This window comes from Octopus bimaculoides, chromosome 6 (genome assembly GCF_001194135.2).
Source record: "Octopus bimaculoides isolate UCB-OBI-ISO-001 chromosome 6, ASM119413v2, whole genome shotgun sequence".
Classification (NCBI taxonomy): Eukaryota; Metazoa; Mollusca; class Cephalopoda; order Octopoda; family Octopodidae; genus Octopus; species Octopus bimaculoides.
Window position 1 is genome coordinate 21017959 of NC_068986.1, and position 6243 is coordinate 21024201.

Here is a 6243-nt window from a genome sequence, read left to right on the forward strand (position 1 = left end):
CTCTATAAATTTCTCGGTAACACGCAGAAGCATTTGATATGGTAGTAGAAAATTTGGATCTTGTACTTGAAAAATAAAATTCGTAAATCCGGGGTTTCGTAAAGTGAGGTATTACTATATATAAGTTACTGTGTTCGTGTGTGTGTGTGTGTGTGTGTGTGTGCATCATTAGCGTTGACTGTCGGAAGGAGTCTTCGTTTCAAATTTTGGCACGATGCCAGTAAGGTCGGAGGTGGGGGTAAGTCGATTACATCGACCCTTCAGTGGAATTCGAACTCAGAACGTAAAAGAAGACAAAATGTTGCTAAGCAGTTTGCCCTACGTTCTAACGATTTAGCCAACTCACCGCTTTGCTGTCGGGATATATATATGTATATGTGTATATATATGTGTGTATATGTATGCATGTTTACACAAAGTTTACGAACAGAAATCCTCCAATATCACCAAACTGGCTAATTTAAATAGTAGCAGTCACAAGGAGGTTAAACACCAACTGAAGTGCGGAGACGCTGCCTAGAGTCACAGAAGTGGTTTTGTCGGATGAAAAATCCATTAAAACATAACTTTCATTAAGTGAAGAACCTACAAATAATTACAAACTATCTGAAACAATTCATGGGTGGGGGTGGCTGGTTGGTACGTAGAGCTATAAATGTTTTCTACCGACGCACTATGTGAGTGGGCGATGTGTTGTCAAATGTCAAGTTGAACTGAAATGCTTATGAACACCCACATGTGTATATATATATGAATATATATGTACATATGTAAATATAGATGTGAATTATTGACCTAAGAAGTGTACATTTTAATTGCGCTTCGGGTCAAACAGGACTGTTACAATATGAAGTGTAGCTTCTACAGTATTTATATATATACATACATATAACTTAAGTGCAATATTCAGCAGCCGGCTTTCGTAGAGACGAGCACACGAAGTGGAGTCGAGATAAAGATAATAACAAAAACAAAAAAAATTGTGAGTCATTCATCTCTAGATATGTTTTCTATGATGCTGGGGTAAAACAGGGTTTCACTACAATGATAGTTTTATTCACAGAAAAACAGAATACCCTGCGGTGAACATATTAAAAGGGCGTGGGGGGAATGGTATCACGTGACTTTGCACTGGATTACCAAAATGTAAGGAATAATTAATAAAGTCGTGACTTTAAACGGAATACCGAGAAAGAATAAGAAAAGAAAAACAGGTATTTATAACTTTATTTTCATTTGTCTATCTACGTTCTGATTTCAAGTGCTGCCGAGGTCGACTCTGCCTTTCATGTTTTCGGTGTTGATAAAATAAAGTACCAGTTTAGTGCTGGGATCAATGTAATCGAACTTCTTCTCTCCTTAAAATTGCTGGCCTTGTGCCAAAATTAGAAAGAATTATCGTTTAAACGTATGCCGTTCACTTATCGATCTTAAATTCTTTTTGGTTTGTCTTGTCTGGTTTTACTGATCGAAAACCGATAGGTCTTTAAATATAACTCTTAATGACTTAAACAGTAGCTAATTAAAGTGTTCTTAATGATTATTTCATCTTGGTTTGTATAGCGCTTGTGGTCAGAGTGAACAACTATTAAGTGTTGTCTGGATACTGGTTCATGTATATACACATCCACGCGCACACACACTCATACACAACATACACACACACACGCCTCAGGCACCGACAGACATATATATTCGCACATACACGCATATGTGTTTATGTGTGCGCGTGTGTGTGTCTGCATACATATACATGTTTGTGTGTGGATGGATGTGTGTGTGTGTGTACACGTATAATTTTATCTGGGGATGCCTAAATCGAATTAGTCGGACATCATTTCTTTCTGTTTACATACACTTTTAGCGATTTCCAGTAGATTTAATCGCTGACAATTGTAGATTTATAGAAATAATATATAGATAAGTACCTACAATACTGTGCAGGTAAGTAGCATTTACTGGTTCGCAGGAGTCTTCGTGGAATTCTGATGAGAATATGAATCATGTAATCCTACGAGAATATTCACTGATCGTTTTTTTAATATTTTATATGAAACACTTTCAATATGATACCTTTACAAGCCATTCTAGAGTAAATTTCGTTTTCCTTTTTCTGTTTTTAATTTAATACACTTTTTTTTTCAACGATATACATCTCTAACATTGTCCTATTACGTATTGTTTTAAATAAACCAAGTAAATTGACTGATGAAATTGATTGATGAGGGCTTAACACTTCTCGATACTTCTTTCAAGTGATTGCTGTTGGTTGGTTTAGTTTTTATGGATTGCTTTCGTACTTTCGGTTTCGACAAATATCAATGTCAAACAAGTGAGACTGATGGGAATTTACTATAATAATAATAATAATAATCGTGAAGAGTGACAATAAGAGTAAAACAGAAAAGAAAGGGAGCTGGAATTTCCTTTTGCATTGGGATCTTGTGCAGAAATAGATTTGTATTATTATATTTCCAAGTCGTGATGATTAGATTAAGAAAGCTTACTTCCGGTCTTGTCGTACGTGTGTCTGGGAGAGATCTGGCAACAGCATCTGTCGTGATCTAAAATATAACTTTGCTATAGTGGAGCATACATTCATGTCTCTTAAGTTATTCACGATTTATCATGTATTTCCTTTCTGCCGTTTTACATATGTGGCATTATGATTGATTGAAATATATATTTAACAGAGCTGTGGCAAGACAAACTAAACCCGATACTCTTAGAGCTTACCCTTACTCCACTGTCATTTCCCATTCCTTGTTGATTGCGAATATGAAACTAAAATAGAATACTCTAAACTTGAATGACAGTAAATAGCAACATTCTGAAATGACCTGAAACATCGCTAAAGAACATGATTAATGGACTAATACACTTGTTGCATGTCATGTTGGGAAATTAAAGCAATGATCGAAAGCCATGGTGATGATATTCACGTATGTGTTTGCTTATATTTGCTTGTATAATTGTGTTGCGTATATTTATATATTACGCGTAATAGAAGGAGATTAAAAATCTATATAATTAAGTTCTATATATTTTATTCTATAATTATATGTATATTTTGTTGTCTTGCCTTCGAAACCCTTGCCTGTTTTTCTAAAATATATTTATTTCCAAAAGTTGCCGTTGATTGTCAGGCAACAACCAGATTATTTGTATTTAGATCAAGTGATAAAAAGGAATTATAGCCGTCACTTTACTGTTCATAATTAAACTTATTTTAGACTCTCTCCTATTAGTTTATAACAAAAAAAAAAAGAAACATAATATACATCTTTCCAACAGGTACCTGAACTTAGTATTGAACGCACGAACTATTCTTCTTTATTATATAGCTTAATTATTTTGCAAGTTGTGTATGGAGTACTTTTTTTTTTTAAATTTCAAGCTTCATTATTACAATTCTTCCGATTTGCAATGGTAATTTCTTCTTCAATTGAGATTATTTCTCGCGAGCATGCTACATCATTGCAGAAATTAACCAGTTTGAATTTCAATGAAAACTCTTCTATACAATTCACCATCTGTAACCAGAGATAGGCTTTAACTATAGTTTTAGTGTACAATAACGCCAGATAGAAATAATATTCTGGATAATGAAAAATCAATGCAAATGTTTCCATCCGACAATTAAAAGACGCCGGCAAGATTAAAGAATATAAAAAGTTTTGTTTAGAAGAAAGAATTCTAAGTTCTGTGAGAATATATTATGACTGGAAATGATAAGGCATGTTATCGTTTTAGAGTAAAGACAAAACATACAAACAAAAAGAAACTAATTATTTGTATTTCATCTTCAGTAATTCAATTAATCGCTGTAAAAGTTCCATTGTAAGAATCATAAATATAATGCTGTAGTAGCCTTCATTCGTCGAGCGTAAATGATTTACGCAATCTGGTACTGTTGTTTTTAGAGTCCTACTGGTGTTCATTCTTACGGAATTATTATATATTGGTTTCAATTTTTGGCACAAGGCCAGCAAGTTCAGCAGAGGGGTTAAGTCAATTACATCGACCGCAGTACTCAACTGGTACTTATTTTATTCGACCAAGAAAGGATAAAAGGCAAAAATCGACCTCGGTGGAATTTGAATTCAGAAGGTAAAGACGGACGAAATGCCGCTAAGCATTTTGTTTGGCGTGCTAAAGATTCTGCCAGCTCGCTGCCTAACGAGATATAATGCGGCTTTTAAAGGTTTACCTTAGCTTACATCAATATATTATATTCCAAGGCGGCGAGCTGGCAGAATCGTTAGCACGCCGGGCGAAATGCTTAGATGTAATCGACTTAATCCGTTCGTCTGTTCTTGTTTGTTCCCTCTATGTTTAGCCCCTTGTGGGCAATAACGAAATAGGTATTTCGTCTGCCTTTACATTCTGAGTTCAAATTCCGCCGAGGTCGACTTTGCCTTTCATCCTTTCGGGGTTGATAAATTAAGTTGCATACTGGAGTCGATCTAATCGACTGGCCCCCTCCCTGCCAAAAAAAAAATTTCGGGCCTTGTGCTTTGAGTAGAAAAGAATATATTATATTCCATGAAGGCAGTGGCGAGCTGGCAAAATAGTTAGCATGTTTTGACAAAATACATCGCACACATACACACACACATAGACAGATAGATTTCTTTATTAGGTCACGCAGAGCCGAACACAGGGGGGACAATACAATGTAGAATTTTTCTTTTCAAAACCGATTAATAAGGATCGAAGCGTTTTGGGACGTGTACACAATGAGATAACAAGGTAACGTTTTAACAAAAGAAATTCCCAGAAGTGGGGAGAAAATATAACACTGACTAAGGTTATCCTTGGAAAGGAAAACCTACGAAAAATCCACGGTAATCTCGGAAAAAATAAACTTTAGAGCAAAATTCCCTTTCTCTTGTTGTTTTATAGGTTTATGTTCAAAGTAGGTCTGTCATTCATGCGTACCATCTTTGCTACATTCGCCCACTTTTTATTAAACTTTTTATTAGACAAAATTTCCCTCTTTACTCTCACCTTCCTTTTCAAGTAATACTTGAAAAAGTTGATGAGAGGTTGGCCAGAAAGGAAAGTATTTGTCTCTAAGACTTTCAAACGAGTCCACCATACACATTCTTTCGCCATAGCTACCACTACGATGAAAACTGCCTTGCTTTCCCGGTTAAAGAAAGGTGAGAGGGAAATATTTACGATACACTCGGTTGACAACCAGACTCGTCCCACATGTGACAGCAGCTGTTCGACATAAGCCCACAGGTCTTAGATAGATAGATAGATAGATAATCCAAGGTATTTCAGCTATGACTCTGTAAATTTTTGACATTCACCGAACTTCCATTATTAACAGTAGTATTAAAGTATGTACCACTTGCGTCACTAGACATATACAGAAGGGAAAAGCCAGCAGTCATCTGCGAACGAATGTGTACCATGCTTTCGTCAATTGTTTTAGCTGCCAACATACATAGACACATTCGTTAGTCGTCGACCTTTTGGCATAGTGTCACAGCTGGGGAGAGGGAGAGGGAGAGAGAGAGAGAGAGAGAGAGGCTTCAGTAGAGTACTCATTTGCAGCTGAAAAGATTGGGGCAACAAGCTTACTTAAGGAGCACAAGCTACCCGGTCCAGGATTTGAACCTACTACATTATGGTTTAAGCTGAACACCGTAACCAATAAGCTAGGCGACTTTACGCATTGTATATAATAATCCTTTCTTCTTTAGGCACAGGGCCCGGAATTTTGGAGAGGTGAAGGTTAGCCGATTGCATTGAACCCTGTGCACAAATTGTACTCATGTCATCGTACCCAAAAGGCTGAAAGACAAAATCGACTTTGGCGGAATGTGAACTCAGACAGACGCCTGTCTTTACGTCCTATCTGTCAATCTACCTAATCTGTCTTACGCATTGCATACTGCAATCCCTCGCCATATACAGTACTGTTTCTACTTCGCGGAACTTCACATATCGCGGGATGGGGTTTAGATCGTAACATCCGCGATATTCGAAGGATTACTGTATAATGTGAATTATTTTGTTTGTATGTTTTTAATGACAAAGTTTTTAGACTTTTTCTTCGGTTAAATGAAATGAGAAACTTACATACAATAGGGTGAAATTAAAATATGAATATAAGATTGGTTTTTACCCCACCTTCCACCCCATACATACACACATACACACTAATATATACATACATACATACATGCAAACATATATTTGCATGTATATATAGTCCACGCTGCAGAG

The 6243-nt window shown here is 36.2% G+C and overlaps 1 protein-coding gene across 3 annotated transcripts in view; it reads left to right on the forward strand.

Annotated features, from left to right (window-relative positions):
* The window catches only part of LOC106869631 (uncharacterized), a 232169-nt gene that overhangs the window by 109415 nt on the left and 116511 nt on the right, over positions 1-6243 (forward strand). Inside the window, exon 1 of one of the 3 annotated variants that reach the window (XM_052968629.1) lies at positions 790-1214. The exons of the other annotated variants lie outside the window; for them this stretch is intronic. The gene's annotated coding sequence lies outside the window, so the exon portion shown is untranslated. Of the gene's footprint in view, positions 1-789; positions 1215-6243 lie in introns of those variants that run through there. 3 annotated transcript variants of the gene reach the window in all.